At 50.5% G+C, this 14,768-nt stretch overlaps 8 non-coding genes across 8 annotated transcripts; 2 read left to right on the plus strand and 6 right to left on the minus strand.

Annotated features, from left to right (window-relative positions):
• The first annotated feature begins 1,126 nt into the window (after positions 1–1,126).
• Trnag-ucc lies at positions 1,127–1,198 on the plus strand. Its single transcript has one exon. It is a non-coding gene; the product is annotated as a tRNA-Gly (tRNA).
• A 611-nt stretch (positions 1,199–1,809) lies between these two features.
• On the minus strand, positions 1,810–1,883 carry Trnai-aau. The gene has a single exon. It is a non-coding gene; the product is annotated as a tRNA-Ile (tRNA).
• A 198-nt stretch (positions 1,884–2,081) lies between these two features.
• On the minus strand, positions 2,082–2,153 carry Trnae-uuc. The gene has a single exon. It is a non-coding gene; the product is annotated as a tRNA-Glu (tRNA).
• A 305-nt stretch (positions 2,154–2,458) lies between these two features.
• Trnam-cau lies at positions 2,459–2,531 on the minus strand. Its single transcript has one exon. It is a non-coding gene; the product is annotated as a tRNA-Met (tRNA).
• A 6,357-nt stretch (positions 2,532–8,888) lies between these two features.
• Trnag-ucc lies at positions 8,889–8,960 on the plus strand. Its single transcript has one exon. It is a non-coding gene; the product is annotated as a tRNA-Gly (tRNA).
• Positions 8,961–9,571: 611 nt separating this feature from the next.
• On the minus strand, positions 9,572–9,645 carry Trnai-aau. The gene has a single exon. It is a non-coding gene; the product is annotated as a tRNA-Ile (tRNA).
• Positions 9,646–9,843: 198 nt separating this feature from the next.
• Positions 9,844–9,915, minus strand: Trnae-uuc. The gene has a single exon. It is a non-coding gene; the product is annotated as a tRNA-Glu (tRNA).
• A 305-nt stretch (positions 9,916–10,220) lies between these two features.
• On the minus strand, positions 10,221–10,293 carry Trnam-cau. The gene has a single exon. It is a non-coding gene; the product is annotated as a tRNA-Met (tRNA).
• Positions 10,294–14,768: the final 4,475 nt, after the last annotated feature.

Raw genomic sequence — 14,768 nt, forward strand, 5'->3', positions numbered from 1 at the left:
CAGGCGGCGGAGGCGGTGGTAAGGAGGTGTCCATCTCTTCCGAAATAGCAACTGGTGTATGATCCGAAACATCTGGGACCTCCTTAGCAACTGAATCCGATTCTACCACAGCCGAGGACAAAATGGGAGCGTCCTCCATTCGATCCTGTGGTGCGTCTGCAGTAACATTCACCTCACTTGGTACATCCTCAGCACGAATAGGGTCGGCAGGGCGGGGTTGTGATACAGTGCCCGCTACTATTTCACTCAGTAGTGGCACGAAGTGGCCACCAGTAGCCGCAGCGTCACTACGTGGGAGCTGCACGGGTCGTCTACGGGGACAATCAACACGTAAATGCTCAGTGGAATGACAAATTGAGCATGTGGGTGGCTGGCCGATATAAGTCACTTGAGCCCTACAGCCCGCAATCATTACGTAGGATGGAATGTGTTTCTTCAAGTCAATGCGGACACTACGTACTCCACTATTAACCTGGTACCGGTAGGCACTAGACCACTTTTCGTTAACTACCGACAAGACAACGCCGTACTGAGTGAGAGCACGTGCAATCAAATCATTGCCGCATTCAGGGGGCACATTAAATACTCGAACCGTTCTAACACCATAACCCGAGGGCACAATCTGCACATCACTGACTGTGCCATCGACATGCCTAAATTTACGCACTCCGCCAAATTTTTCAACAAATTTTTCACAGATGTCGCCGGAAAAGAACTTCAAAAATAGCGAATATTGCGCGAAATCCAACTGAAAAGTGTCCACCAGATCTTCCGGAATTTTCAAATCTTCGAATATAAATTCGTGGATTTCAAAAGCGGTGGGCCGCAAAGCATTTCTATCGAACACAAACTGCGCAGTGTTTGCCCTAGTAACTGTCGACATGGTACTCACGTTGAAGAAACTTGAACACGTGGACCTCGAAACACTCGCTGAGCGCCGCCCCGCGATGTAAACAAAGCCGCAACCGCTCCGCTGCTCCGCGCGATGTGCGCGGATACGCTGTCCGAATGCGTCTGGATGTGCTCCCCTAGCCTGCCTCGAAATGCGCCTGCCAGGTACGATCACCTTCGGCCGCTGCCGACTGGCGGGAAGCCGACACAGCGCGGACGCGCGGCGCTCGCTTGTGCGGTGGTGGTGTAATGGTCAGCATAGTTGCCTTCCAAGCAGTTGATCCGGGTTCGATTCCCGGCCACCGCAGCAGGCTTTTAATTTCGCGTATGAGTACTTTTGCCACGCGCTCTTTAATTATTGTTTTTTTCGCCCTCTTATTCGCTGCATACCAGCCCTTAGTGTGTCTCGACTTGTCTCGTGTCTCGACTTGTCTCGACTTTGCTCAGCTGACGCGAGAGCTGACGCTCTCAAATCGGCCTTTATCAAAACGACAAGCACGAGAAACGACTGAGAGAGGTAAGGAGAGGCGAGGCGATGGACACACAGCACGCCCCCTTCATTTCACGGTGGCGTCTCCCTCACCGAATCGGGCTGTAGCTCCGAAAACAAAGGAGAAACAAAAATAGGAAGTAAAAGTGCAAATAGTGCCCTGTGTTCCCATGCGCTCACCCGCCCAAGTACTGACAAGGGCCAAAGTTGTTACGCATCGGCAATCGGACATTTTCTTTCATTTTCTCTTTATCGGTTGAGAACCAGTGTATTCAAGATATTATGGCCATTGCCGAGTGAATGCTGTAGCGCTTCCCGACGAGTCGGGTTCGGATCCTCTGTCAACTTCCACGCAGGGTGATGATCTTTTGGTCATCACACTCGCCAGCTGAAATCGGCGCTGCCTTTTCGTAGTAGTAAAAGAGTAGTGGCCCGTGGGGGGATCGAACCCACGACCTTCGCGTTATTAGCACGACGCTCTAACCAACTGAGCTAACGGGCCTCGGCAGATGCAGTTGCTCAGCCCTACGCTGGAAACAGGTGGCATGAAGCCATACACCATTTCTATGGTCGTCGTGTGTCTGCTTCCCTAGTCTATATTCTGCTGACGGTCACGAAACAGTAGCTATATTGCGAGCAGGACGGCAAACGGCTGCTCGGACAGCTCAAACTTGCCACGATTCGTGTGGAAAAAATTCCGTTCCGGTACCGGGAATCGAACCGGGGCCTCCTGGGTGAAAGCCAGGTATCCTAGCCACTAGACCACACCGGATGTGGCCGTTTCGTTCGACCGTTCGTACGGTCGCTTGTCGCATTTCGTGTCGAGTGCCGCGTCGGCGCCCCTCTCTCTTTGCGAGCATCTTTGCACATACTGACTGGCAAAGCGCGCACCTCAAACGTCGCAGAGCAACGCTTTTGGCTTCATGCTCTGCTGGGAGAAGAGGAAAAGGGAAGCTGTAAGTAGCAATAACAGGAAGTAAACATTTTCCCGCTGAAGCGTTGAAACGTTGTGGATAACAAACAAGAAATACGTTGGCGCCCTAGCAACAGCACCACCATCAGTCACAGAAAATTAAATGCCCCGGGTGAGGATCGAACTCACGACCTTAAGATTATGAGACTTACGCGCTGCCTACTGCGCTACCGAGGCACGGGTGCACCGCTTGTCCTGGAAACTGGCTAAATACCGTACCCAATATTAGACGTAGAGACACTGTACTTCCTGGATAACGTGTTCTGTTGCTACACGTGCACTGCCGGCCCAGTTGATTGCGGTGCTGCTGCAGCTGTTGCAACGATAGGCAGCACTCCTTGTCGTTAAAGTTCAGAGCCTCGGAGGCACCCGGACCCAGCGACTTGTGAGGCCAGGCCGACGCTAGTCTGTAGAACAAGATGCGAGCGTCCTAGTGGGGACCCGCGAGTGCTGCGTTCTCGGTCCTTCTCAAGGGAAATCCAGCTACACATTCTTGTGGATCGTGCATCTCAAGCGCTCAAGCCACGCGGCAGCATCATCGCGGGAAAAGCAAAATGATGCATCGGCCGGGAATCGAACCCGGGCCGCCCGCGTGGCAGGCGAGCATTCTACCACTTTTTTTTTTTTTTTTTTTTTTATTTTTTTTTTTTTTTATTTTATTTTTTTTTTTTTTTACTCCCCTTATAGCCCTCCTTACTCTCACCAAAATATGCCTTCTTCGGCGAGCTTCATCGCTATATTTGCTTTACTGTCGAACTTCGTGGAACCGTGGTATAACTTAAAACAAAATCATCTTCTGCTCAGATGGTGTGGTGTCTTCTTCCACAGAAAAAATGGAGAACTAAGAAAAATTTTATCGCGGAATTCGTGGACGGTCTTCTTTCCTCCGCTGGTTCAACTCTTCTGCTCGTAGTTCAACTAAACTCATATTCCACTTAAAAGAAAAATATATTGTCCCTCCTGACTAACGTCAGTCACTCCGATGTAGCAGAGAGTTGTTACAAAACAGGTGGCAACGCAGCACAACAGCACAACATGAGAGTTTATGTCGATGTGTGCATCACACGAAAGAAACAGAAATCACAGGAAAGTAATAAAATGAAATCGCGACAGTCCGGGAACAGGATTTAAGAGATTGGAAAAAAACACTCCTGCAACTATGAATGTTCCACACAAACAGGCTGTATCTTCTAAAATACCCATGAAGTCTTGTGAACAAAATAAAATTCCTCAAAAGTAAAAGGACACTCCTCTCTTGGAGATAAAACCAGAACGACCCGTAGTGTGGGTGTGGCACAAGTCACCAACCATAACGCAAATAAAACAAAGAAAAGAAGGAAAAAGAAATTAAAAATAGAACGCGTCAGCTCAGTAAATCTCAGTTCAAGGTGTTTGCCGCAGTTCCATTTCATAGCCGTAATCCAAGGCCGCCTTCAAAAAATTCGCAAACAATTCGCGAAATTGAACGCAATCCTTCAGTGTCATATACTGGGCCCACAAATAATCTAGGTAAATCACAGTATCAGTGACGGCCATATCGATAAGGGCATAAATCGTATGCCCTAAGATCCAGACAGTGGCGTTATTTTTCGTCCGCGGGAAAGCTTTGAAGTTAGGCACTATCACACGACGAACAGTCACAAGGTGAGGAGGCGTTCTATTAATGTGGGCGACCATTCGTTGACACAACCGCCATACCGTCGACACCGATGCACACTCAAAACGATGTTCCCGTGTGTCCACAGCACCACATCTACCACAGTTGGCAGAGGGAAGGAGATGAATGTCGGCAAGCCGCTGGTTCGTCGCTAGGGTGTTGTTGACGATCTTAAACCAGAGCGCACTCACGTCCGACGGCAACACCGGGTTGTTGATGTTTGCCCACACGTTCACCCATTCCACTGTGGGGTTCCGGAACACCAGTTCATGACGCGGAGGTTGTCCAGTCAGGGCAACGTAGAGTCCGCGGGCGGTCCTGTGTCTGTCGGTAGCCGTTGAAAGAGCGTAGCTCCTCGTTAAAAAGTACTCCCGTATGTAGGACATCTTATACGGGATGGCCGCGAGAGAGACGGGCGCCGCTTCAGAGCGTGGGCGGTAGAGCTCCAGGAGTGCCGCGGTGCTTCCTGCCGGGTTGTCGGACTGCAGGGTGGCCGTCCGGTGGACGAGCAGAGCGCCGCATTTGCGTGGAACGTCGGTGAAACCGAGGCCGCCCAGCTGCCTGTCGATGACACAGGTCGAAGCCTTGACTTTAAAAATTTCATGCCGCCACAGGAGCCAGTAGACTGCCTGCGAAATCGCCCTCCCGATCGGCTTCGGAACACTAAGCAGTTGGGCGATGTACCACGCATTCGATAAGATGAATGTGTTAATGACAGCCACACGTTGATGTAAGTTGAGGCGGCGACCTGAGTGGCTGCGACATAGGGCCTTCACAGTGCCAAGAACGCGTCTCCAGTTTAAAACTTGCATTTTTTGTGGGCACGCTACAATGTCGAGTCCTAAAATTTTGTGGGTGCGCACAACACGGAACCAGTCCCGTTCAGCAGACAGTCCCCGACGACCCAGTGGTACCAATACAGTTTTCCGCACATTCAGAACGGCGCCAGAGGCACGTTCGTACAATATCAGAACATCACGAACTCTGTCCAAGTCATGTGCCCGCCCCATGAAAAGTCCCACGTCGTCAGCATAGGCAGCACATTTGAGAGAGACGTGACAGAGCTGGACACCTTCAATGATTCGACCGACTGCGCGCAAAAACGGGTCGAGCGCAATGACAAATAGGAGCATTGATAAAGGACAGCCCTGTCTGACGGATCTTGTAATAGGAATGGGCGGCGACTGCCAACCATTGATGACAATGACGGACGTCGCCGACGTTAAAAGATTCCGTATAGCATCGAGAAAGTGGCCGCCGAACCCCAGTTTTGTCATGACGGACAGAAGATAATCGTGCCCGATACGGTCGAATGCATTGGCAAAGTCGATTGAGAGAATGCCAGCGGACAGGTCATTAATGGCTGCGTACGCGACCACGTCTCGGTATGAAGCCGCAGCGTGAAAAATACTACGGCGTTGCACACCACACGACTGAAAGGGACTGATTATCTTGTCCATGAGCACACTGAGTTTCGTTGCGAGGCATCGTGCCGCCAGTTTATAGTCTGCATTTAAAAGTGTGATAGGGCGTAATGCCTCAACACGGCATGCTGTCGGTGTCTTCGGAATTAATATAATACGCCCTGCAACGAACTTCGAAGGGACAGCAGCACCACGAACAATTTCATTTATCATGATCGTCAATGTCTCACCGAAAATATCCCAATAAGCCAGGTAAAATTCGATGGGAAGGCCATCTGGACCTGGAGACTTCCCTCGACGACACGAACGCAACACGTCTTTCACATCGTCCCGTGACAACATCTCATCCAGTGACTGACGGTCAGATTCGGAGATGACAGTATCCAATTCATCTAACAGAAATGAACGTGCGACATCATCGGCAGCTGTCCGTCCGAACAACCTCTTAAAGTGGTCGGTGACGTGGGGAACGATCTCATGCTTCGCCGTGAGACGAGCACCAGTGTCCGTGATGAGGGTGGTAATGTCTTTCCTCCGCGCCAACCGTTTCTCGCGTGCCAAGTGGTAAAGCGTTGGCACTTCGTCAATGGTCTCACACTGCGGTCGGCTCCTGATCAGAACACCTTGTGCCTTGTGGAGGTGATGCTGGAGTATCTTGCTTTTAATTCTATTCAAACGTGCGCGTAAGTTTTGATCTGGCGCCACGGGCGCATCAAGCGCATCCTGGAGGCACTGCTGATAAAAGGCAATGGTGCGCCTCTCCCAAAATGACGCCTCCCTTGCATACCGCATCGCAACACTGCGCAACTGCGGTTTGGCTAGGTCGACCCACCATTGTAAGACCGAGGCATAGCTTCCCCGTTTTTCAGAACAATACTGCCACACGTTCTGAATCTCGCAACGTAAACCGGCGTCAGAGAGATGACGGGTATTGAGTTTCCAAACACGGGAAGGGGGCGCCTGCCTATGTGCCAGTAATTGCACGTCACACACAACCCCGCAGTGATCGCTAAAAGCGACGGGATGTACCGCAACCCTATGAAGATAGGTTTGAAGCGGCCGCGACACATAAATGCGATCAATTCTGCTGGCACCGTTCGCATAAAAATGTGTGTATTGCGTCGTGGTAGGATGAAAATGACGCCAAACATCGATCAAGTCATTTGTCACAATTAGTTGGGAAAGTTCCGGGCACATGGTAGCCGTGGGAAATTGATCGGCTGCGGCAGTAACACAGTTAAAATCGCCGCCAACTACGACATTGCGGGTCGACGCAAAAAACGGAACCACATCTTGATTAAAAAAAACAGAACGTGCACGTTTATGATCAGTGCCACTCGGCGCGTATATATTAATAAATGTGACATCCTGGATCGTACACGTAAGTAAGCGGCCATTCGGTAAAAATTGAACGTTAGTTGGTTGCAATACAGTTTTATAAAGAACAGCGGTGCCACAAGTACCTTCAACGTTAATGTTATAGATGACATCATAACCAGGGACGTTATTGAAGCGCTTAACAGTAACTTCTTGGAGCAATGCAACGTCATAGCCTCCCAAAGTTAAAAAGTCTATAAAACTTGCTATTTTATGCGCAGCTATGATGCGATTTACATTGAGTGATAAAACTGAGAAGATCTTTAGATGTTGACGAGCGGCGGCCATTTAAAACACAGACACTCAAGCATTAGCAAGAAAAATGAGAAACGGAAGACGCAGATGCAGCGTCTTAAGCACACCAATAAAACTGTCAAGAAGCACTGCAACCCATTACGTAACTCGTGGACAATTCTGTGCAGAAAATTACTGTCAGCGTGCAGGAACAGCGTAACATAACGTCGCAGGTAAACGGGGCACGAATTACAACAGGTCCGCCGAAAGCCGCTAATGGGATCCAGGGTCGTCCTCCTCCTGCTTCCACCAGGGCGTCTCCGTTGGTCGGTCGGTCGGTTGGGCGCGACCACCAGCGGTGTCTGTGTACGTGGCCTCGTCCGCCTGTGTTGTTGCTGTACCGGCGGCCGACGTCGCCGAATGCCTGCGCGTGCGCTGCGGCAGCTGCTCGCTACTTTGCTCGCTTTTGCGCTTCGCAGCATGCGCACCCTGTTCGCGTGCCGTATTTAAGAACACCTTGAGATGTGCTGTTTGTTCCCTTATACGCTCCTGGCGCGCAGAGCTGTCAGAGGCAGGGGGGCACGATGTCTGAACTTCAGTCTCACTGCCACTCTCTGATACAGGGGTGCACGGCAAGTCATCTGACTGCTGACTCCTAGTACCCTTATTTTTATTTTTCTTTGTACGCCCTTTCCTCGGTGCCAGGGGAACCTCTTCAGGCGGCGGAGGCGGTGGTAAGGAGGTGTCCATCTCTTCCGAAATAGCAACTGGTGTATGATCCGAAACATCTGGGACCTCCTTAGCAACTGAATCCGATTCTACCACAGCCGAGGACAAAATGGGAGCGTCCTCCATTCGATCCTGTGGTGCGTCTGCAGTAACATTCACCTCACTTGGTACATCCTCAGCACGAATAGGGTCGGCAGGGCGGGGTTGTGATACAGTGCCCGCTACTATTTCACTCAGTAGTGGCACGAAGTGGCCACCAGTAGCCGCAGCGTCACTACGTGGGAGCTGCACGGGTCGTCTACGGGGACAATCAACACGTAAATGCTCAGTGGAATGACAAATTGAGCATGTGGGTGGCTGGCCGATATAAGTCACTTGAGCCCTACAGCCCGCAATCATTACGTAGGATGGAATGTGTTTCTTCAAGTCAATGCGGACACTACGTACTCCACTATTAACCTGGTACCGGTAGGCACTAGACCACTTTTCGTTAACTACCGACAAGACAACGCCGTACTGAGTGAGAGCACGTGCAATCAAATCATTGCCGCATTCAGGGGGCACATTAAATACTCGAACCGTTCTAACACCATAACCCGAGGGCACAATCTGCACATCACTGACTGTGCCATCGACATGCCTAAATTTACGCACTCCGCCAAATTTTTCAACAAATTTTTCACAGATGTCGCCGGAAAAGAACTTCAAAAATAGCGAATATTGCGCGAAATCCAACTGAAAAGTGTCCACCAGATCTTCCGGAATTTTCAAATCTTCGAATATAAATTCGTGGATTTCAAAAGCGGTGGGCCGCAAAGCATTTCTATCGAACACAAACTGCGCAGTGTTTGCCCTAGTAACTGTCGACATGGTACTCACGTTGAAGAAACTTGAACACGTGGACCTCGAAACACTCGCTGAGCGCCGCCCCGCGATGTAAACAAAGCCGCAACCGCTCCGCTGCTCCGCGCGATGTGCGCGGATACGCTGTCCGAATGCGTCTGGATGTGCTCCCCTAGCCTGCCTCGAAATGCGCCTGCCAGGTACGATCACCTTCGGCCGCTGCCGACTGGCGGGAAGCCGACACAGCGCGGACGCGCGGCGCTCGCTTGTGCGGTGGTGGTGTAATGGTCAGCATAGTTGCCTTCCAAGCAGTTGATCCGGGTTCGATTCCCGGCCACCGCAGCAGGCTTTTAATTTCGCGTATGAGTACTTTTGCCACGCGCTCTTAAATTATTGTTTTTTTCGCCCTCTTACTCGCTGCATACCAGCCCTTAGTGTGTCTCGACTTGTCTCGTGTCTCGACTTGTCTCGACTTTGCTCAGCTGACGCGAGAGCTGACGCTCTCAAATCGGCCTTTATCAAAACGACAAGCACGAGAAACGACTGAGAGAGGTAAGGAGAGGCGAGGCGATGGACACACAGCACGCCCCCTTCATTTCACGGTGGCGTCTCCCTCACCGAATCGGGCTGTAGCTCCGAAAACAAAGGAGAAACAAAAATAGGAAGTAAAAGTGCAAATAGTGCCCTGTGTTCCCATGCGCTCACCCGCCCAAGTACTGACAAGGGCCAAAGTTGTTACGCATCGGCAATCGGACATTTTCTTTCATTTTCTCTTTATCGGTTGAGAACCAGTGTATTCAAGATATTATGGCCATTGCCGAGTGAATGCTGTAGCGCTTCCCGACGAGTCGGGTTCGGATCCTCTGTCAACTTCCACGCAGGGTGATGATCTTTTGGTCATCACACTCGCCAGCTGAAATCGGCGCTGCCTTTTCGTAGTAGTAAAAGAGTAGTGGCCCGTGGGGGGATCGAACCCACGACCTTCGCGTTATTAGCACGACGCTCTAACCAACTGAGCTAACGGGCCTCGGCAGATGCAGTTGCTCAGCCCTACGCTGGAAACAGGTGGCATGAAGCCATACACCATTTCTATGGTCGTCGTGTGTCTGCTTCCCTAGTCTATATTCTGCTGACGGTCACGAAACAGTAGCTATATTGCGAGCAGGACGGCAAACGGCTGCTCGGACAGCTCAAACTTGCCACGATTCGTGTGGAAAAAATTCCGTTCCGGTACCGGGAATCGAACCGGGGCCTCCTGGGTGAAAGCCAGGTATCCTAGCCACTAGACCACACCGGATGTGGCCGTTTCGTTCGACCGTTCGTACGGTCGCTTGTCGCATTTCGTGTCGAGTGCCGCGTCGGCGCCCCTCTCTCTTTGCGAGCATCTTTGCACATACTGACTGGCAAAGCGCGCACCTCAAACGTCGCAGAGCAACGCTTTTGGCTTCATGCTCTGCTGGGAGAAGAGGAAAAGGGAAGCTGTAAGTAGCAATAACAGGAAGTAAACATTTTCCCGCTGAAGCGTTGAAACGTTGTGGATAACAAACAAGAAATACGTTGGCGCCCTAGCAACAGCACCACCATCAGTCACAGAAAATTAAATGCCCCGGGTGAGGATCGAACTCACGACCTTAAGATTATGAGACTTACGCGCTGCCTACTGCGCTACCGAGGCACGGGTGCACCGCTTGTCCTGGAAACTGGCTAAATACCGTACCCAATATTAGACGTAGAGACACTGTACTTCCTGGATAACGTGTTCTGTTGCTACACGTGCACTGCCGGCCCAGTTGATTGCGGTGCTGCTGCAGCTGTTGCAACGATAGGCAGCACTCCTTGTCGTTAAAGTTCAGAGCCTCGGAGGCACCCGGACCCAGCGACTTGTGAGGCCAGGCCGACGCTAGTCTGTAGAACAAGATGCGAGCGTCCTAGTGGGGACCCGCGAGTGCTGCGTTCTCGGTCCTTCTCAAGGGAAATCCAGCTACACATTCTTGTGGATCGTGCATCTCAAGCGCTCAAGCCACGCGGCAGCATCATCGCGGGAAAAGCAAAATGATGCATCGGCCGGGAATCGAACCCGGGCCGCCCGCGTGGCAGGCGAGCATTCTACCACTTTTTTTTTTTTTTTTTTTTATTTTTTTTTTTTTATTTTATTTTTTTTTTTTTTTTACTCCCCTTATAGCCCTCCTTACTCTCACCAAAATATGCCTTCTTCGGCGAGCTTCATCGCTATATTTGCTTTACTGTCGAACTTCGTGGAACCGTGGTATAACTTAAAACAAAATCATCTTCTGCTCAGATGGTGTGGTGTCTTCTTCCACAGAAAAAATGGAGAACTAAGAAAAATTTTATCGCGGAATTCGTGGACGGTCTTCTTTCCTCCGCTGGTTCAACTCTTCTGCTCGTAGTTCAACTAAACTCATATTCCACTTAAAAGAAAAATATATTGTCCCTCCTGACTAACGTCAGTCACTCCGATGTAGCAGAGAGTTGTTACAAAACAGGTGGCAACGCAGCACAACAGCACAACATGAGAGTTTATGTCGATGTGTGCATCACACGAAAGAAACAGAAATCACAGGAAAGTAATAAAATGAAATCGCGACAGTCCGGGAACAGGATTTAAGAGATTGGAAAAAAACACTCCTGCAACTATGAATGTTCCACACAAACAGGCTGTATCTTCTAAAATACCCATGAAGTCTTGTGAACAAAATAAAATTCCTCAAAAGTAAAAGGACACTCCTCTCTTGGAGATAAAACCAGAACGACCCGTAGTGTGGGTGTGGCACAAGTCACCAACCATAACGCAAATAAAACAAAGAAAAGAAGGAAAAAGAAATTAAAAATAGAACGCGTCAGCTCAGTAAATCTCAGTTCAAGGTGTTTGCCGCAGTTCCATTTCATAGCCGTAATCCAAGGCCGCCTTCAAAAAATTCGCAAACAATTCGCGAAATTGAACGCAATCCTTCAGTGTCATATACTGGGCCCACAAATAATCTAGGTAAATCACAGTATCAGTGACGGCCATATCGATAAGGGCATAAATCGTATGCCCTAAGATCCAGACAGTGGCGTTATTTTTCGTCCGCGGGAAAGCTTTGAAGTTAGGCACTATCACACGACGAACAGTCACAAGGTGAGGAGGCGTTCTATTAATGTGGGCGACCATTCGTTGACACAACCGCCATACCGTCGACACCGATGCACACTCAAAACGATGTTCCCGTGTGTCCACAGCACCACATCTACCACAGTTGGCAGAGGGAAGGAGATGAATGTCGGCAAGCCGCTGGTTCGTCGCTAGGGTGTTGTTGACGATCTTAAACCAGAGCGCACTCACGTCCGACGGCAACACCGGGTTGTTGATGTTTGCCCACACGTTCACCCATTCCACTGTGGGGTTCCGGAACACCAGTTTATGACGCGGAGGTTGTCCAGTCAGGGCAACGTAGAGTCCGCGGGCGGTCCTGTGTCTGTCGGTAGCCGTTGAAAGAGCGTAGCTCCTCGTTAAAAAGTACTCCCGTATGTAGGACATCTTATACGGGATGGCCGCGAGAGAGACGGGCGCCGCTTCAGAGCGTGGGCGGTAGAGCTCCAGGAGTGCCGCGGTGCTTCCTGCCGGGTTGTCGGACTGCAGGGTGGCCGTCCGGTGGACGAGCAGAGCGCCGCATTTGCGTGGAACGTCGGTGAAACCGAGGCCGCCCAGCTGCCTGTCGATGACACAGGTCGAAGCCTTGACTTTAAAAATTTCATGCCGCCACAGGAGCCAGTAGACTGCCTGCGAAATCGCCCTCCCGATCGGCTTCGGAACACTAAGCAGTTGGGCGATGTACCACGCATTCGATAAGATGAATGTGTTAATGACAGCCACACGTTGATGTAAGTTGAGGCGGCGACCTGAGTGGCTGCGACATAGGGCCTTCACAGTGCCAAGAACGCGTCTCCAGTTTAAAACTTGCATTTTTTGTGGGCACGCTACAATGTCGAGTCCTAAAATTTTGTGGGTGCGCACAACACGGAACCAGTCCCGTTCAGCAGACAGTCCCCGACGACCCAGTGGTACCAATACAGTTTTCCGCACATTCAGAACGGCGCCAGAGGCACGTTCGTACAATATCAGAACATCACGAACTCTGTCCAAGTCATGTGCCCGCCCCATGAAAAGTCCCACGTCGTCAGCATAGGCAGCACATTTGAGAGAGACGTGACAGAGCTGGACACCTTCAATGATTCGACCGACTGCGCGCAAAAACGGGTCGAGCGCAATGACAAATAGGAGCATTGATAAAGGACAGCCCTGTCTGACGGATCTTGTAATAGGAATGGGCGGCGACTGCCAACCATTGATGACAATGACGGACGTCGCCGACGTTAAAAGATTCCGTATAGCATCGAGAAAGTGGCCGCCGAACCCCAGTTTTGTCATGACGGACAGAAGATAATCGTGCCCGATACGGTCGAATGCATTGGCAAAGTCGATTGAGAGAATGCCAGCGGACAGGTCATTAATGGCTGCGTACGCGACCACGTCTCGGTATGAAGCCGCAGCGTGAAAAATACTACGGCGTTGCACACCACACGACTGAAAGGGACTGATTATCTTGTCCATGAGCACACTGAGTTTCGTTGCGAGGCATCGTGCCGCCAGTTTATAGTCTGCATTTAAAAGTGTGATAGGGCGTAATGCCTCAACACGGCGTGCTGTCGGTGTCTTCGGAATTAATATAATACGCCCTGCAACGAACTTCGAAGGGACAGCAGCACCACGAACAATTTCATTTATCATGATCGTCAATGTCTCACCGAAAATATCCCAATAAGCCAGGTAAAATTCGATGGGAAGGCCATCTGGACCTGGAGACTTCCCTCGACGACACGAACGCAACACGTCTTTCACATCGTCCCGTGACAACATCTCATCCAGTGACTGACGGTCAGATTCGGAGATGACAGTATCCAATTCATCTAACAGAAATGAACGTGCGACATCATCGGCAGCTGTCCGTCCGAACAACCTCTTAAAGTGGTCGGTGACGTGGGGAACGATCTCATGCTTCGCCGTGAGACGAGCACCAGTGTCCGTGATGAGGGTGGTAATGTCTTTCCTCCGCGCCAACCGTTTCTCGCGTGCCAAGTGGTAAAGCGTTGGCACTTCGTCAATGGTCTCACACTGCGGTCGGCTCCTGATCAGAACACCTTGTGCCTTGTGGAGGTGATGCTGGAGTATCTTGCTTTTAATTCTATTCAAACGTGCGCGTAAGTTTTGATCTGGCGCCACGGGCGCATCAAGCGCATCCTGGAGGCACTGCTGATAAAAGGCAATGGTGCGCCTCTCCCAAAATGACGCCTCCCTTGCATACCGCATCGCAACACTGCGCAACTGCGGTTTGGCTAGGTCGACCCACCATTGTAAGACCGAGGCATAGCTTCCCCGTTTTTCAGAACAATACTGCCACACGTTCTGAATCTCGCAACGTAAACCGGCGTCAGAGAGATGACGGGTATTGAGTTTCCAAACACGGGAAGGGGGCGCCTGCCTATGTGCCAGTAATTGCACGTCACACACAACCCCGCAGTGATCGCTAAAAGCGACGGGATGTACCGCAACCCTATGAAGATAGGTTTGAAGCGGCCGCGACACATAAATGCGATCAATTCTGCTGGCACCGTTCGCATAAAAATGTGTGTATTGCGTCGTGGTAGGATGAAAATGACGCCAAACATCGATCAAGTCATTTGTCACAATTAGTTGGGAAAGTTCCGGGCACATGGTAGCCGTGGGAAATTGATCGGCTGCGGCAGTAACACAGTTAAAATCGCCGCCAACTACGACATTGCGGGTCGACGCAAAAAACGGAACCACATCTTGATTAAAAAAAACAGAACGTGCACGTTTATGATCAGTGCCACTCGGCGCGTATATATTAATAAATGTGACATCCTGGATCGTACACGTAAGTAAGCGGCCATTCGGTAAAAATTGAACGTTAGTTGGTTGCAATACAGTTTTATAAAGAACAGCGGTGCCACAAGTACCTTCAACGTTAATGTTATAGATGACATCATAACCAGGGACGTTATTGAAGCGCTTAACAGTAACTTCTTGGAGCAATGCAACGTCATAGCCTCCCAAAGTTAAAAAGTCTA

This window comes from Schistocerca piceifrons, unplaced genomic scaffold (genome assembly GCF_021461385.2).
Source record: "Schistocerca piceifrons isolate TAMUIC-IGC-003096 unplaced genomic scaffold, iqSchPice1.1 HiC_scaffold_572, whole genome shotgun sequence".
Lineage (NCBI taxonomy): Eukaryota > Metazoa > Arthropoda > Insecta > Orthoptera > Acrididae > Schistocerca > Schistocerca piceifrons.